Genomic DNA, 17,348 nt, shown 5'->3' with positions numbered 1-17,348 from the left:
GCACAAACTCCACTGGTCACTCGGAACATCAGAGCCAATACTGAGTTGAATAGTTTTGTGTCTGCACTGAAACACTGAGACAGAAAGTAGACAGCATAGTTTTGTGCTGCAGAAAAGCATGGCTGCTTCTAATATTACAATGCATTCAGATTACAATGGGTTTGGAATTGGTTTAGATTGGGACAAAGGTTATAAGATATCCAACCTTTAAGGGCTTTTTAGTTTAACTTTTGTATTTAGTAAGCAAAAAAAGCAGGCAAGCACATACAAATAAGTCTTGAGCTGCTCTTAAAAAGTTTTCACAGATCTCAAATGTAATGGTAGTTCCAGTGTAGAATGAGGAACCACCAACAGGTTCCATCGGTGACTCGTTCCTGTTCCACAGTTTCCAGCCCCTCTAAGTAAAAGAGAGTTCTGGGGTCAGTTTTGGTTCAGAATGGTAAATAGCTATACGGAAGAAATATAATGGAGTTAAAATGTGTTTACAGATTGCAGGAAGGGCTGCGCTGTATCATATCATCACATCAAGGGTTTAAACTCAGATAAAGGCTGGGAATAATGGGTTAAGAAACGTGTACGGAGTCATGTTGGGGGTTGAATTGGTTAGCTTTGGTAAAGAATACATATAAAGAGGTTATGGTATCAATTTAATGGCATTAAAATGGTTTTAGAGGAAGAAAGAGTTAGAGCACAGAGGAGGTTCATGGATGTAGTGAAGGACATGCACAGGGTTGGTGTGACAGAGATGGATGCTGGGATAGGTGATGGAGGCAGTGATTCATTTATTTATTTATTTTTTCCTGTCCCGTTTGGTTCTTTTGCCATCAGAATTATTGTCTAAAGGCAAAGAAAGATGCCCAACGGATTTACTTTATCAAATGGACCATCCCAGCCTTGCTGTATTGGTCTATTTGATTCACCTTTGCTTTTATTGTTTATTTTATTTTATTTTCACTTTGCTAAACACGGGACAGACTTGACTGGGGAAAAGTAAAGGGAGAAAGAAAGAGGGAAAGAAAAACAGCGGGGAAGAGGAACGGTCATAAAGGGCAAAAAACAAAAACCAACAAAACAAACAGACAAAAAATACACCTGGATCATCTGTTGAGAAAGAAAAAAGAGAAAACAAGCAAAAATAAAAAGAGAGCAATATAATAAACATCATCGCAATGATCTATGGGAATATAACAGTAAATACTAAATATTGAATATTATTGTACAGCAGGTAAGATCGACAGCGCACAGTGTGCTTTGAGGTAGGAGCCAAAAAGGGCGTAGTTTGTGTGTGTGAGCACCTGTGTTTACACCTGTGAGCATGAGCGCGCTTGTATTTAAAAGGTTCCTTCATGTAATGATCTGCTAGAGGGTGTGGGGAGCCACAGCCCCGTCCTCCAGGGCATGAAGCAGGTATGGAGGAGATCCAGGCTCCAGACATCCAGAGACCCCCAAAGCACAAGAGACCAAGGAAGACCAACAGAGGGGCAACAGTGCCACTATCCCTGAAAGAGCTGAGGAGAGCCCAGTGATTCATTTAAAGACCACTAAAGGAAGCAGCTCAGTGCAAACTGAGAGAATGGAATGCTTCTTTTTTTAAAATGTTTTTTTAATAGTTTTTTTTATGACTTTTGTGAGAATGTACTTAATTTCACTTTGCATGTTGCATGTTACAGTCATACTAAAGATATTCTCTTTTATGCTATTCCTTAACTCTGAGCTCAGACCTCATTCTTTCAGTGATCACCCAGAGCTTGTAACTGCAGCTGAGCCACAGGTGAGGGCTGGTGTGCAGGTCAGCTGGCGAACTGAAAGCTTTTCTTGCAGCTCTTTCTTCATCTGAATTACTGCTGGTGCTGAAATCCAATGCCACACTTTTACTTCACCTTTCCAGCCTTGGGAACAAGATCCATCCAAACTATTCAACTCTGTGAAGTGCAAACCTTCACATCTATTGAACTACTTGTCTCACATGAGCCACGCCGGATGCACACATCAGGGGGCGCTGCAGAAAGAGGTGAGCAAGCACCTATCATGGCTGAAGGTTAGGGTTTGTTCTGCATGAATTACATTTTGGGGTAATGGGATTCAACAGATTTAGATTAGATTCAGTTATCATGGTTACACTGGAAATAAGAGGGTTTTACAGTAGTATGAATGGTTAGTTACCATGGCAACGGCAGGACAGTGGTCACAGCACTGGCGTCTGTTCAAGTGTAAGAGCCGTTACCAATCCTCATCTGACTTGAATCAGCTAACTCTACTTTTCTCTCCCTTTTGTCTTCATAACGTAGGTCTGTGGGTCAGAGACCCCCACCTTCTCCACCTGCTCATTTATCAGCCCAGATCATGCTGGGAGAGCTGGAGGGGTGAGGGTGGGGAGGCTGCAGAGTCATCTTTCTGACATCTACTCATATTTCTGCCTGCAGAGCGTCTGCATTCAGGATCAGTCAGGATGAAGCTCACATATACACCAGCTGTTTGTCCCAAAGCAGAATGTAAAGACGCCTAAAATACAAGATGGAGGCAGAACCTGAACTCACGGCTGATTTAAGGAGGGAAAACATCCTGTTGGAGGTCTTCATTGTTCTGCTCAGAAACAGGAAATGGTCTGAAAGGTGAAACAGTGTTGTTAGGTTGAAGATTATTAAATACAAAATGACATCCAGTTTATAAAATACATTTCAAAAGTGCATAAAGCAGGTCATGCCCGAGGATCGGCTTACTTTTCTTAAACTTAAACTTACACACTACCCTGCCCTTCCCTTTAATCTTATCTGTGCAGGAAAGCATGTTTCTGGTAGTCCGTGGACTGTGTGCTGATGTCCAGGTCACTGTGCACATCCACTAGATGTTGACATGTTCCAGTCTGAACCTCACCTAGTTTAAGTGAAAGGTCTGATCAGAAAAATCCAAGAAGGAATTCATGAAGTTTAAAAACCTGGTTTCCAGTTTTCCAATCTCTGGTTCAGGGTGATTTTCTCAGTCATGTTGAGACCGCTTCTTTCTTCAGTTCTCCGATACTCGCCCTCTGCTTTCTGTGATTTCACAACACCACAAACCTTTGCAGAAAACAAACATTACCTCTTGTTTAGAAACTGAGCTGTATTTCACTTAAAGGATCATTGCTGCTGATGAGAGCTGGGAATCCAGATAGAAATGAGATGTTTTCCTAGATTTTATCTGAAGATTCCAGCTTCCAAGTCTGAGAGAAGTGAGACCAGGAGAATGGCTGCTGTGCTTCGAGAATTCATTCCTAGGATAATCCCTTCAAAGTTGATTTCTTCTGTAGAGTCTGAGAACATTCAGAGGAAACGATCTGATCTGTGCAGGCATGACATCATCCCTCATCAAACTTAGCTTGGGCGGGTACTCCTTCACTAGCCAGCCTCGGACGTCTAGTCGAGAAGGGGGTCTTGCTGTGGTGTATCGAAGTCGGATATATTGTCGCTCATTAATGGTCAAGAATTTTTCATCATTTGAACTACAGCTGGTTAAAATTGGAAATAAAGATCCGTGTTACTGTGCTGTAGCCTGTAGTGTATCGTCCACCTGGAACAAATGGTCAGTTCTTAAAGGAGTTCAGTGGCTTTTTATCTTCCACCCTGAAGCTGTCCAGACTGGTTGTAATTGGGGATTCTAACATACACATTGATGATGACTCGGCCCTCTTCGCCAGAGGGTTTGTTTTTTTTTAGCATCATAGACTCTTTTCATTTTACACAGCATGTGTCTGGCCCTGCACATACCAAAGGACACACACTGGTCCCTCTCTCCTTTTCTGATGTTTTTCATTTAGTCTTGCCTGTCTCTACGAAACTGCATTTCGTTGCCCTGTACCTGTGCATGTGCAATGACAATAAAGTTGAATTCTATTCTATTCTAATGATGTTGATCTTTTTAATAGTCATTGTCTCTCCATTTTAGATAATATTTGTCCTGTTAAATCCAGATTAGCTCCTGTCTTAAAATCATTCCCCTGGATAAACGAAAGCATTTGCTGCTTAAAGCGTGCATGTGGTAAAGTGGAGCATTTGTGGAGAAAAACTCAGTTACAGGTTCATCTTCTTCATTTAAAAGACCTTTTAGCTTCTCTTAACACTTCAGTTTGATATGCAAGGGCTGCCTATTTCTCTGACTTAGTCTCAAAGAGCTGAGGTAACCCCAAGGTACTTTTTGATCTCAGCATTAAGTTGAAGATAATTATCAGCCATCCAACCTCTGATAGTGATATTGTTGCTCCTGCTCCACCTGCTGTCCCAATGTCATCAAATGATGACTGTGAAAACTTTCTTTCATTCTTTGTTGGAAAAGTTAGCAAGGTGGGGAACAATATCTCTCCTTCTGTGTACCTCTTGTCTGCTCCAAATTCTTTTAGGCCTGTTACTTTAGAAAGGTTTTTTATTAGTGTCCTTACCTGAGCTGGTCAAATTAGTTGATTCAATTAAATCGTCCTCCTGCCCTCTTGATGTTTTATCTGGACCTTTGTTTTAAAAGGTCTTTCAGTCCACTGGTCCTAGTGTGCTTACAATGCCTCTCTGCTTTCTGGTCAGGTCCCTGTTTTTTGTAAAAGCGCTGTTATTCACCCAGTGGTAAAAACAAACAAACAACGAAACTTGATGCTCCTCTGCTTATCAACTATAGACCTATCTCAAAATTACCATTTATTCCCAAGATTTTAGAGAAGGTTGTGGCCAAGCAACTCACAGTGGTTTTTGATGAACATTCTTGATCATTTCCAATCTGGGTTTCACAGAGCTCATTCCACCGAAACTGCAATTCTTAGAGTGTCCAGTGATATATTGATGAATTATTATGCTGGCGAGTGCACTGTTTTACTGTTGTTGGAACTGACCCCAGCCTTCGATACTGTCGGCCATCATATTCTGCTAGACTAAAACACTGGGTGCATATATCAGGAACTGCTTTGGAGTGGTTTAAATCCTATTTGTGTGAACGATCCTTCTCTGTGGATACCTCCATGTCCTCTCTCACTTCTCTTGCCTATAGTGTGGCACAAGGTTCTGTCTTGGGACCCATATTGTTTTTGTTGTATTTACTCCCCCTTCAGGAGATTCTTAGCACTGTTAAAGACATTTCGTATCATTGCTATGCAGATGATATTCAGCTATATATCTCCTTTAGGCCATATGATGTTTCTAAACTTCAAATCTTGCAGAGATGCTTAGATTCTATCAGAGGTTGGATGGCTGATAATTATCTTCAACTTAATGCTGAGAAAACTGAAGTCCTAGTCTTTGCTCCTGATGAATTTGTACCTTTGGTAGTAAAAAATGTAGGCCCACTCGGTTCTTTTGTTAAATCTTCTATTAGGAATCTTGGTGTTACCTTTGACTCGCTCTGTCCTTGGATATTCATGTTAAATCTCTGGTCCACTCCTGTTTCTACCACGTAAGAATCATTGCTAAGCTGAGTCCTTTTGTGTCATGTTCCAAACTTGAAATGATTATACATGCTTTTGTTTCATCTCGTTTACACTATTGTAACTCGTTGCTTACCTGTCTAAGTAAGGCCTCCTTGGAATGTCTGCAGGGTGTTCAAAATGCTGCTGCAAGGCTTTAGACCAAGGCTTCCAGGTACTCCCATGTCACTCCCCTGCTGATCCAGCTGCATTGGCTTCCCATTAAATTCAGCATCCATTTTAAGATTATAATTCTTACCTGCAGGGCTCTGCACGGACTAACTCCAATTTACGTCGGTGATCTTCTTCATCCTTATATTGCCAGCAGGTCCCTGAGGTCTTTTGATGAGACCTTGCTGGTTGTCCAGCACACTAGATTGAAAACAAAAGGTGACAGAGCCTTTGTTTCTGTGGCTCCCAGACTCTGGAACTCTCTTCCATTGAGTTTGAGATCTGTAGACTCTATGAGTTCTTTTAAGAAAAAGTTAAAAACCCATCTTTTTAAACTTGCCTTTGGTTGATGCCGTTTTATGTTCTAGCTTCTGTGAAGCACTTTGTGATTTTATCTTGAAAGGTGCTATATAAATAAAATTTTACTTTACTTAAGACCCATGCAGAGTGATCTGAAACTAACAGCTGCACTGAAGTCCAGAGGTGCACAAGAATCTTTCACTGTATTTTCCTCAAGCTATCGTTCAATATCCCTTATAAATGTAGACCTCAAAATAATCTGTAAAGCTCTCTCAAGAGATTACAGACGATAACACCCCTTTTAATTCATCCACAAATACACGTAGATTACTTAATTTAATAGACTACTCATGCAGTAAAAAACATTGAAACCACAATATTATCTCTAGATGCAGAAAAAGCGTTAGCTGGAACAGTTAACTTGAAATTTTTATCTAAAAATGTTTGCTATTTTTATCGAACCACTAGCAGCAGCAATTAGACAGGCTATAGCAATTAAGGCCATAAGATGCAAGAACGTAGAACATAAAATCAGTCTCTATGCGGATGACGTGTTGCTTAATCTCCAAAACTCACAAACCAACGTTTCTGAAGTAATTACGCTAATAAACTCTTTTTCAAGAGTTTCAGTTTATTCAGTTAACTGGTCAAATTCTACAGTTCTTCCAATTAATTGCTCCTTCCATAATTCTTCTTTTACCCCACTGCAATCTTGAAATATTAAATATTTAGGTATTAATGTCTCTCCTAAGCTTGCAGATTTAACTAAATTAAACCACATCCCACTTCTAAAGAAAGTAGAAGGCGATTTGGCTTGATGGAAATCTCTACCCACATCACTCATGGGAAGGGTCGCCTCTATAAAATGATGGGACAAACGGGACAGACAAAATATAATAATAAATAAGCTATGAAAAAAAAAATTAATACAGTTATACAAACTATGATTAATGAGATAAAAGGCTTGGCGGAACTAATTCTCCAACTGGGTAACATCAAACTGACTGTAGAAGAAGAAGAGCACATTAGAATAAGACACACATGCACTATATGGACAAAAGTGTTGGGCCATGCCTCCCGATCTTTGCCACAGATGTGTAAGATCAAACATTAAGCCATGCTGTCTTCCTTGTCTTCCAGCTTGTTCTAAATAGCTTGGTGCTGTAACAGGATGCTATGCTGAGGTGTGCAGTGCAATAAAGCTGCCAGCATTGTCTGGCATTAACATCAGCACAAAAACTGAGTGCTGGGAGCTTCATGTGTCAGTAGGGATGGGTATTGATAAGATTCTCACAATTCAGATTCCATTTTCGATTCTGTTTAACGATTCGATTCTTTATCGATTATTTTTTAAAAAGGAGAACACTAAGGTCGATTAGCTTAGAACTTTGTTTTATATCTTCTCTTTGAACAAGATAGAAATTTAGCAGTAGCATGGCCTTACAAACCCAACAGTGAGATCTTAAGAGATCCACAGCCTACGGCTCTTCAATGGGGTGTCACAGGGTCCCCAGGAAAAAATTGTAAATGTAAAACAATAAAATAAATATTCATCTGTAGCAATAACAAAGTATAACATAAATTATTCTGTAGCAATTACACAAGAATATCCAATAATGTCCAGCCTAAAATTAAACACATTCACTTACCGAAAACCGGGGGCATCTGCTGTGGCAAATGGGTGCAAGCCTTTGACCACAAACTTAGTCACTGCTCGGTGACATTCGTCTATCCTGGCCTGAAAGGAGACGCTACCGGTAGACTGCAGCGAGAACTTCCAGCATCTGAGCCAGCCAGACTCTCTCTCTCATCATGGTCACCTAAATGCAGCGCACAGTAATGGCAGGTTTTGTAATAAGGCAGATTGCGCTAACATAATATGCACTGTTAGTTGATTATTTACCTGCTGCATTAACGGGAGAGGATGTGAAAACATTACCGCTGCTGCTGGGTTGAGATTCACGAGTCCGGAGCGAATTAAAAATACGACATTCATTTAAGGTTATCGCGTGTTTTGTGAGCAAATGCTTTTGCATATTCATAGTGTTTCCTCCCTTAAATGAAATATCTACTTAGCAAGTATTGCAAGTTGCCCTGTTGTCATCCGTTCTCGTAAAGTATAACCAAAGTTTTGAGGCGCCGTGTTTCCTGCCAGGTAAATGACGCTCTGCAACGTGGTGATGTCATTCGGGGCGACTGGAATCGATAAGGGAATCGTTTGCAAAAATGGCAAACAATTCCAAGGAATTGAAACAGTGGGAACCGGTTCTCAACAAGAACTGGTTTTCGATACCCATCCCTATGTGTCAGCAGCTCCATATAGCTTAAAAACCACAACCTATACAAAGGTCAGTGCCATTTTTTGTCATTTTAAATAAAGCTCCTCCTCTCCTACATGTGTGAAACTTGTGCCCAGTAGTTTTTATGTAATCTTTCTGATAAACATCAGCAATGAGATTCTTTGTCTCTCGTCTGAGCAGAAACATAATGCAGGAATGGCATGTGGGGTAGTTTCTTCATCGCTCCACAGAGAAATTTGATGTTTTTAATTTCGCTTCTCGTTTTTCCGGAGCAGCAGCATAAGTTTCAGTAGACGTCATTATCTGCCACATCTGTTCCCATCGCACTTTCATTAACGCTCAGACAGTTTCACTGCAGCCAAAAGCTGTTTGGATAATTTCATGCAAAGTATCTGAAAACAGCTGGATTGAAACCCAAAACTAAAGGCCTAAAAGCTGAAGCAGTTGAAAAGAGGTGGAAACAGAGACAACAAAAGAATTTACAGCAAGACATGAACGTCATGCACGAACAGCTGCTGCATTGTTGAGTATGCCGTCTGTTTGGGTGAACATTTGTACAGTAGGTGATATTAATTTAGACCCATAATCCTTTTCAGAAAGTCACAGCCTATCGGATTACCTGTGTGTGTGTCTGTGTGGCCTTCATGACCTCCTGCAGAGTCCTGAGCCACATCCAGTTTTAAGCAGACGCACAGACACTCTTCTTTATTTGGTTCCTGCCGCAGCCACGTCTGGCTTGTCAGGCTTGAAACAAAAACAACAGAGTCCAGATTGACCTCCATCGCCACATCCCTGCTTGCCAGCTCAGAGACGTTCACTGACTCAGCAGCCACTCGGGGAAACTGTGACGGAGGTTTCAGCCTCGTCTGTCTCACATGGAAGATAATCAACATGTGTAAAGTTCCATGTGTCTTGCAAGCTGCCCGTTAATCCAGACATAAGGCTGTAAACACGGAACAGTGTGGTATGCAGTCCAGTGATGTTTCGATAAGAATTGATTGAGCAATAAACAGAACAAAGTCCAAAATTATGAGCAATAAGAGAGGGTTAGAATGAAAAATTAAAATAGACAAACATAACTCCATTTAGGTCATTTCTTAGCATTTTGAGTCAACTTTAAAATATCACATATTTCACCATAAATGAAGTAAAACAGAGCTTAGTCATTATTTATGGAACTGTACAGTCTGTGTTTTTCCCCATTCGCTTCAGTAGTGTTTTTAATGCTGTGACGTCACTGCTGTCTTCTGTTTCTTGTGCATGCCAGCTGCACTGTGTAATGCACAAACACGTACATGCTGACTCACCTGTACCTCTCACTTTGCTTTTCCGACTACCACCAAGTCTGATTGGCTGATCTGGCGGACTGGGCGGGTCCAGGTAAACAATGCCACATTTATTTTGGAGATTAATCTGACGGCTGAGAGGGTGAGTCACTTCCCTCCTTCTCATCGTGATCCTCTCAAGCACCTGTCGTCTTCAGCAAAGAGAGACCCGTCACTCAGGGTGAGACCGAGCTCCTCTTAACTCACCTGTCACACCTGAGAACCTTTAATTAGCAATCACTAATATGACTTCATTTTGAGGTTGTCAGGGTGTGAAAAATGTGACTCCTGGTGAGTCATTAATAAACGTTCCCAAGTTTTCAACGTGCCGATGAACAGTTTAGACCTGAGACGTCTATTGGAACTGAATCCATGAGTCAGTCAATGACTCACATGATCAAAAGCACCTGCAAAGATTTGGACAATCAGTTATTAATTTAAGTACTTATCTTGCAGTAACCATGTGGTGAAAAAGGTAAAAATGAGAGTAATTCTCCATTATTCAACATTTGGGAATCACATGTTGTAGTTTTTCAAAGTCAGTGACGTCACCAGTATTTGTAAAAGGTGTGCATTGGCGTTGTGATACCAAATCCCACGAACAAACACTTTTGTTTGATAGCGCATCAAAGGACTCGGTGGCACCTCAGTAAGGTGCCACGCCTGTCAAATAAGAACAGGAAACTGAGCCTAGAATTCACACAGACTCACCAAAACAGGGCAACAGAAGATTGGAAAAGTTGCCGGGTCTGATGAGTCTTGATTTCTCTTGTGACATAATATTGTCAGAATTTGGTGTAAACAGCATCAAAGCATAGATCCATCCTGCCTGGTATCAAGAGTTCAGATTGCTATTGGTGTAATGTGTTCTCAGTGCACTTTGGGCCTTTTAGTACCAGCTGAGTGTAACTGGATGTGTCCCTCTATCTATAAAGAGATGATCTATACTGCTGGCCCAAGTGCAATGTCTACAATATCTGAATCGAGGGCTCGTATCAGAAATCTCAGACCTAGGGCCTTCTAGTTTAGAGTCATCACAGGTTTCCTCAGATTCGGCTCAATGATCTACTAGATTTGGGAAGGAGATTGGCAGTAGCAGGCTCTGTAAGAGCAAATAAGACTTCCAACCCACATAACACGCACAACCCCAGGTTTGTGAAACAAAGTTTGCTTTATATATATATATTCTTTGGATCACTTCCCTTTGCTCATTTTCAATGTAGGGATACCTTCAAGTGCAGTAACCATCTCAAATGCATCACAAAAATAATTGAAACAATCAAAATAGGTGTAAGACAAGAAAGAAAATACAATATTTCAACACCCCCAAAGAAAAGGAAAAGAAAGGAAAATGTGGTACCACTAGACTTTTACTGGTTGTCAACCGTCAGTTTTTATGATATCAGTTTCATTTAGTTACCAGTTTATTTGGGTTTGAGAACAAAAAACAACCAGGCGAAGAAAAAAAAAAGTAGCAAAAGAAAATGATAAGGTATCTCTCAGGTGGACTTCCTTTTGTTTTTTCCCTACCGCCCTCCTGGTACGGCAGGTATCACGTGTCCTGATCCACAGAAGACCTCCACAGCAGTAATGGTGCCTTAAATCTGCGATGGCAGTTCCTTACACAGCACACATGGAATTGTCCCTCAACAACCCCCCCCCAAAAAAAACCAGTCTGCACAGAAATATGCAGAACATTAGATGTCCACATTCCTTAGATGTCCACATTCCTTATATGTCCACATTCCTTAGATGTCCTTGTTCCTAATATCCTTGGTTCTTTTTAAATATTAAAATAAATTTGCATCTTGTGGCACATAAAAAGTAAATACACTGGCATTACTCTGCATCACCCACAGCTACAACCCAGCTATTGCACGTGAACTGCGTATAACCACTTAGCTGGCGGCGGCAGAACTAGCAGGCCCAAGAAAGGAAAAGCAATAAACACTCATAATAAACAAAACTGTCACAACATCGCAATAATGGATTGGATTTATATAGCGCTTTTCAAGGCACCCAAAGCGCTTTACAATACCACTATTCATTCACTCTCACATTCATACACTGGTGGAGGCAGCTACAGTTGTAGCCACAGCTGCCATGGGGCAGACTGACAGAAGCGAGGCTGCCATATCGCGCCATCGGCCCCTCTGGCCAACACCAGTAGGCAAGTAGGGTAAAGTGTCTTGCCCAGGGACACAACGACCAGGACAGAGAGCCCAGGGATCGAACCGGCGACCTTCCGGTTACAGATGCGATTCCCAACCCCCTGAGCCACGGACTATGAAAACACATCTTAAACATCATTAAACAACATTTTCTACTATTCTGAGTGGTTAGTTATTTTTTTTAGTGCATTGAACTGCAATTGCGGTGCTAAGTGAGCTAGGCTAACTCACCAGAATAGTTCAAAAAGTTTGAAGAAACACTCCGACTCCTTCGAGGTAGGTACCCGTCTGCGGTTCACCGCTAACGGCAGCTCTCTCACAAATGTTAATTGAACCTCTTTTTTTCCTTTTAACTGGGAAACCGTGCTTCGCGGCAGCATGGAGTTTTTCCTTGCCATCCTTTTCCCCTCTACACACCACACCTTCAGGCCAGTGTTGCCAACTCCTCAGTAAGGAAAATCGCTATTGGCTGTCCTAAGAGTCGCTAGAAGTCGCTAAATGACGTCATCGCCTAATTTGCATAATTGGTCATGCGAATGTAATTGTAACCTACGTTGTTGGAGAGAGAAATAACATCGTGGAAGAGAGATAACATGAATAAAAAACGTCCTAAATGCAGTTAGAATTTATTTAGAACTACAAATTAAATTTCTTTTAGCAATTATTGTTTTTTAATGTCACAATTCCAACCCTGCTCCTTTATCCGGCCCTGGACCGGCAAAAGTGACCCGAAATTGGCAGTCTGGTGGAGTTACTTTGTGTGTGAGAGTGTGTGTTTATAAGTAGTTTTAAACCTTGTGATCCACAAAACAGCATAACAGTAAAAGAAGAAGTTACTGCGTAACAGTCAGTGCGGAGCAGCGGGTTCGCTCATGCGCGATTCATTTGCAGTTTGGACGCACAGGTGTGAACGTCTCCTGCCCTGATAGCAGCTGGGGGAGGACTATGACCTATGAGCGCTTTGGCACGGGTAAGGTGCCCAAGGCAGCACCGCTGCTTGTTGAGAGTAAGAGCGATACGCGTTTGCACGTCAAAAAGTCGTCATAAATAAGTCTCCAGTAATACCAGAAAAAGTCGCCAGATTTGTCGCCAGTCGCTTTTTAGAAAAAAAGTCGCTAAGGGGGTCTGAAAACTCGCTAAATATAGCGACAAAGTCGCTAAGTTGGCAACACTGCTTCACGCACACCGAGCTGCAGGTGATGCCTTCAGGGCAAGCCCGGAAATTAAACGATCAGACAAGAACTACGATGCATTCAAAGAACCCTGTACTTCTGATTGCTGTAAGTCTTACCAGGGTTACATGAGCATCATTTAAAATGCTACAACCTACCTGAGTATTGTTGCTGACCATGCCCATCCTAAGACCTTTTCTCCTTGGTCTACAGTGGTGAAAAGAAACCTGGAGTTGTTTGATTGATTTTTATTCTGAACACTAAAGAAAATGGTGCTCAGTCAATAAGAAAAATGAGATTTAAGTTATCAGCCTGCTGTCAGTCAGCGAAAAGTCGACCTTTCACATGCTTTAGTTTGTTTTGAGCAGCAACCCCTCCCAGGTGGTGATATAACTGTTTAAAGTTTATCCAGAATGCACATTAAGTTTTGAATTATGAGGAAACCACTCAAACATCCAGAGTAGACCTTGATTTGAGTCCATTTCAAAGTAAATGAAGAGAAAACCAAGCATCAAAACTTCCACAAAATTTTGATTTCTGGTTGACTTCCAGATGCATTATGGCTTCTCTGAACACCTGCCCTTGAGCCAGGCAGCAGCTGCTCCTGCAGGGCTTCTTTGAGCCATTAGCATGTTAGCCTGTTGCTACAGCTGCTATAATTAGCAGCCATGTCCTTCCTGCTAATCTCCCCCTGCAGCCTTAAACAGAGCACAGCTGCTCCAATCACATGGTTGTACTTCGTTACCATGGCAAACTAATTATCTTGTTAATGACAGGCGAGAAAGAAGAAGTGTCAAAAATAGGAAATGTGTATGCATGGGCGCAGATGTGACAACCTCTGTGTGTGTTTAATATCATTATGGGGACAAACATGCTTTCTGGGGACATGGTGATGAACTCAAACTTAACTTTTAAAGAGTCTATATGAGTGTACTGTGAAAGACCTGGAGACGAACCAGCCACGTCCTCAGAATGAACAAGGATGCCATTAGAGAGGTGGGCAAACAAAGACTAGAAAGACCAAAGCAGACAGAGAAAGACAGCTGAAGACGAGATAAAGCAATTGGGTCATATGTGGGCACCTATTGGGAGGCTGGCTAAGGAAACGCCTAATGAGCAATTGGAGTAATGGGTGAAACCAACCTCTGATTTCATTGGGAACTTGCGGAACAGCCAACTGTAAAGACTGAGAACATGACTCTGGGGAGATGAGTTGAAAAGAGGCTGTCTATTAGTGGACGTTTTTGAACTTCATTGTGTGTTTCTTCTGATCGTTTGTGGACATTGTGTGCACAGCTGGTTAAAAGGATTGGCTCCATAGCCATTTCCTTTGTATAGCTCACTGGGTATAACTAAGCTTTTGTTAGACTTCAAGCATCCATCAGTCAGTATTAACTTGCCTACTACTACTGTCAGGCAGCTTGTTTCAGATTAGAAAGTTCTTAACAAGAAAACCTGTAACAACCAAAAACCAACACATACTGTTACTTGGTGTAAAGAAATATTTCACACTCAAGACATTTTGTGCCCTTTGTTAAATTACAGCCTAACAAAGACATAGTTTCTGTTTGTGCTGCATATTTCCTCGTTCTGTGGAAACGTGTCTCGTGTGTCCCACACCCAGCAGCAGGTTACAGAGTCTAAATGCATCTTTTCTGGAAGCATTTCGACATCAATAATCTGTGTGGTGTAAAAATCCCCAAAAAAAGCCTCCAGCTACCAGAGGGCAGGAACAGCTGTGCTTTCAGTGAACATGCCCAGGATTCTGTGAGTCACGAGGGAGGCAACAATGGGAAAAATGTCCAATCTTTACACCTTGTTGGACACGCCCATTGATTGTTACTGGAAACTTACAGCTCTGTTCATACCGAGAATGCCTTTAAGGTTTTAAAAACCTGAGCCTAAAGTGTTCTTGAGACCCAATATTACAAAAAGAAACAAAGGAATCGCTAAGATTTCAATCACGACTCTTTCATAGGAAAAAATCCAAACAGTGCAGCAACCTATTAATGACTCGCCTGGTGTTGTGGATGGATCATCTCAGACTTTGTCATCACGTGATGGTGTTTGTCTCCGCCCACCAAGAACTCCCATTACTTTCATTATGAACTTTTTTTTGTTAAACACCTGTCCTGTCAGGCAGTTGTAGCAAGCAGAAGCATGTTCTGAATAATTTGTTGTGCCAAACACATTTGCTTTCCAAAGAGAAGCATTAAAAACAGTCACCCTCTATTGTCCTTAAGCTAATGTGTTTATATTACTCTAAGCTGTGTTGCTAGCTACCAGATAGCATATCATTGAGGTTTTGCAGTCATGTGACTACTTACCACACATCAATAATTTTTTTCCACTATTTTGGACATGAAACCGTGTGGAGTTAAGTTAATAAAAGCCCAATCACAGACTCCAAGAGTCCAGTCTGCAACCATCTGGCAACCACTTATTGCTAGAGAAGAAAATACTTTTGATTGCTTTAGTCCAGCGGTCCCCAACCCCCGGGCCTCGGACCGGTACCGGGCCGCGAGAGTTGAGGCTCAGGTGTGAAATGTATGGTTTTCAGGGTTTTTATCGGTTTTCAGCGTTATTTTGTTATCGTTTTTATCGTTAACTCTGTTTTCCTGGGTCTTTTCACGTGTGTTATGAATAAATCATCTTTTTTTCGGTACCGGTACTAGTTTTATTTTGTTGTATTTATCCGCAACACCTTAATTTAATTTAAGTATTTATTGTCATTGTCAGAGAACAATGAAATTGCGTTTGGGGCTTCCGTACAACCCGTAAATAAAATAATGAAGAAAATAATAAATACCCCTTAAAACCCAAGTGTAAATATTTAACCCAGTGTGACTCCAGTGCAATAAGACAATCCTTAGCAACAACATGAGAACATGACAAGTAATGTTCATAAATGTTAAAGGCCGGTCCGTGAAAATATTGTCGGGCATAAACCGGTCCGTGGCGCAAAATAGGTTGGGGACCGCTGCTTTAGTCGACTAATCTGAAAATACTCAGAAACTATTCACTGAGCAGGAGTGAAACTGGAATTAATAACATTTAAAGTAATGCTGAGGATCACATTTTACTTTGAAAAGTAAATTTTCTTCCATACAAATTACAGATGGCCGCTGCAATCGGCATCCAGTCAAAATCTTAATTGGGCAAAAAACCAATACAGCCAAAGGTTCTACTATTTTAGGCACTAAAGAACTTGAAGCATGTTGGTTTCATTTTTTCCCAGACAAAACAAACAAACAAACAGCCAGTAAATGGTTAATTAATGTTGATTAGTAATCATAGATCCTCTTGTTTAATGTGAATTTGGAGGTTTGACGGGTTTTTTATGAAGGTAATTAAGATATTTTGGTCCAACAGAGTAAAACATGAGAAGTACCGTGCTGGTTTTAGGCAACAATAATGGTCATTTTTGAGCTGTCTGATCATTTGTATACTTGAGGATTCAATTAATTATTAATATCAGGTGCATTTTGGATGAAAACTATTACTTTGTGTGAAGGACCTCCAGTAACTACAGGCTTTAAAAATCTGATGGCTGATATTATGAAGAAGAGGGGTAAATCTTCTCTTAACTTGCTGCTTCTTGGCATCTGTCCTTCACATGGCTCTCATAAGTAAATTTAAATGTAAATAAAGACTATTTTTTTTTACACCTGTGACACCTTTACATCCTGTGTGTTCTGTATTCTAACACTTTGTGTTGTCGGCGCTAATCTAAACAGCGCTAATAACGCCGAGCTGGTTGCCATGACAGCGTGCCTCACCGTTTCCTGGCTCCTTGTCGCATGTGATGTTACGTCCTCCTCCTTGAAAACTCTGCATTCATTAATACTTTGGAGACTGTGTTGTCATGGCAACCCCCTTCTAATCTCTCAGCTTCCTCCACAGACTCCTGCAAGTCATTAAGTGTCTGATGGATTTCTACCTGAGATGGAAGAAGAGGAGAAACACTGAAACTCCAAACTGAATTGTTCTGTTTCCAGACTGGAATAAAAAGTTAGTATAATTCTAACTAGCTTGAAATGGATTTATTAGGACCATTTATTCTTTAACACAACATGGACTCTTAGGCAGATGTCTTGCGTTGTCCAGCCTTCTAGAAAGACATTCAATCCTCTTCTTTGCACATTTCTGCCTTTTGTACTATTTTCTGTCACGATGATCCCACATTGGTCCAGTAATGTTGAGGTCCAGGTTCTGGGGAGGCCAATCCAAGACTTTTCCTGCATTGGCAACTCAAATTTGATTCTTACGTGCTTTGTTTCTAGTTTCCATTTCTTACCTCATTTTCCTTGATTACTTTCAGCTGTTTTTTGTTACTTTGGAGTTTCCACTCTACAGAGGCACCGGGGTTGTCAGACAAAGTCTCAGTGTGCTCGTGCACCTTGTGGGGTTGTACTACCTTTTAGTTTAACTTCTAAATAACTCTTAGTGTTCTCATGTTTTGTGCCTTTTTTCCACTTTTTGTTTGCAATTTA

This window comes from Simochromis diagramma, unplaced genomic scaffold (assembly GCF_900408965.1).
Source record: "Simochromis diagramma unplaced genomic scaffold, fSimDia1.1 OVJJ01000816.1, whole genome shotgun sequence".
NCBI lineage: Eukaryota > Metazoa > Chordata > Actinopteri > Cichliformes > Cichlidae > Simochromis > Simochromis diagramma.
Note: the sequence above shows the minus strand (reverse complement) of the source record.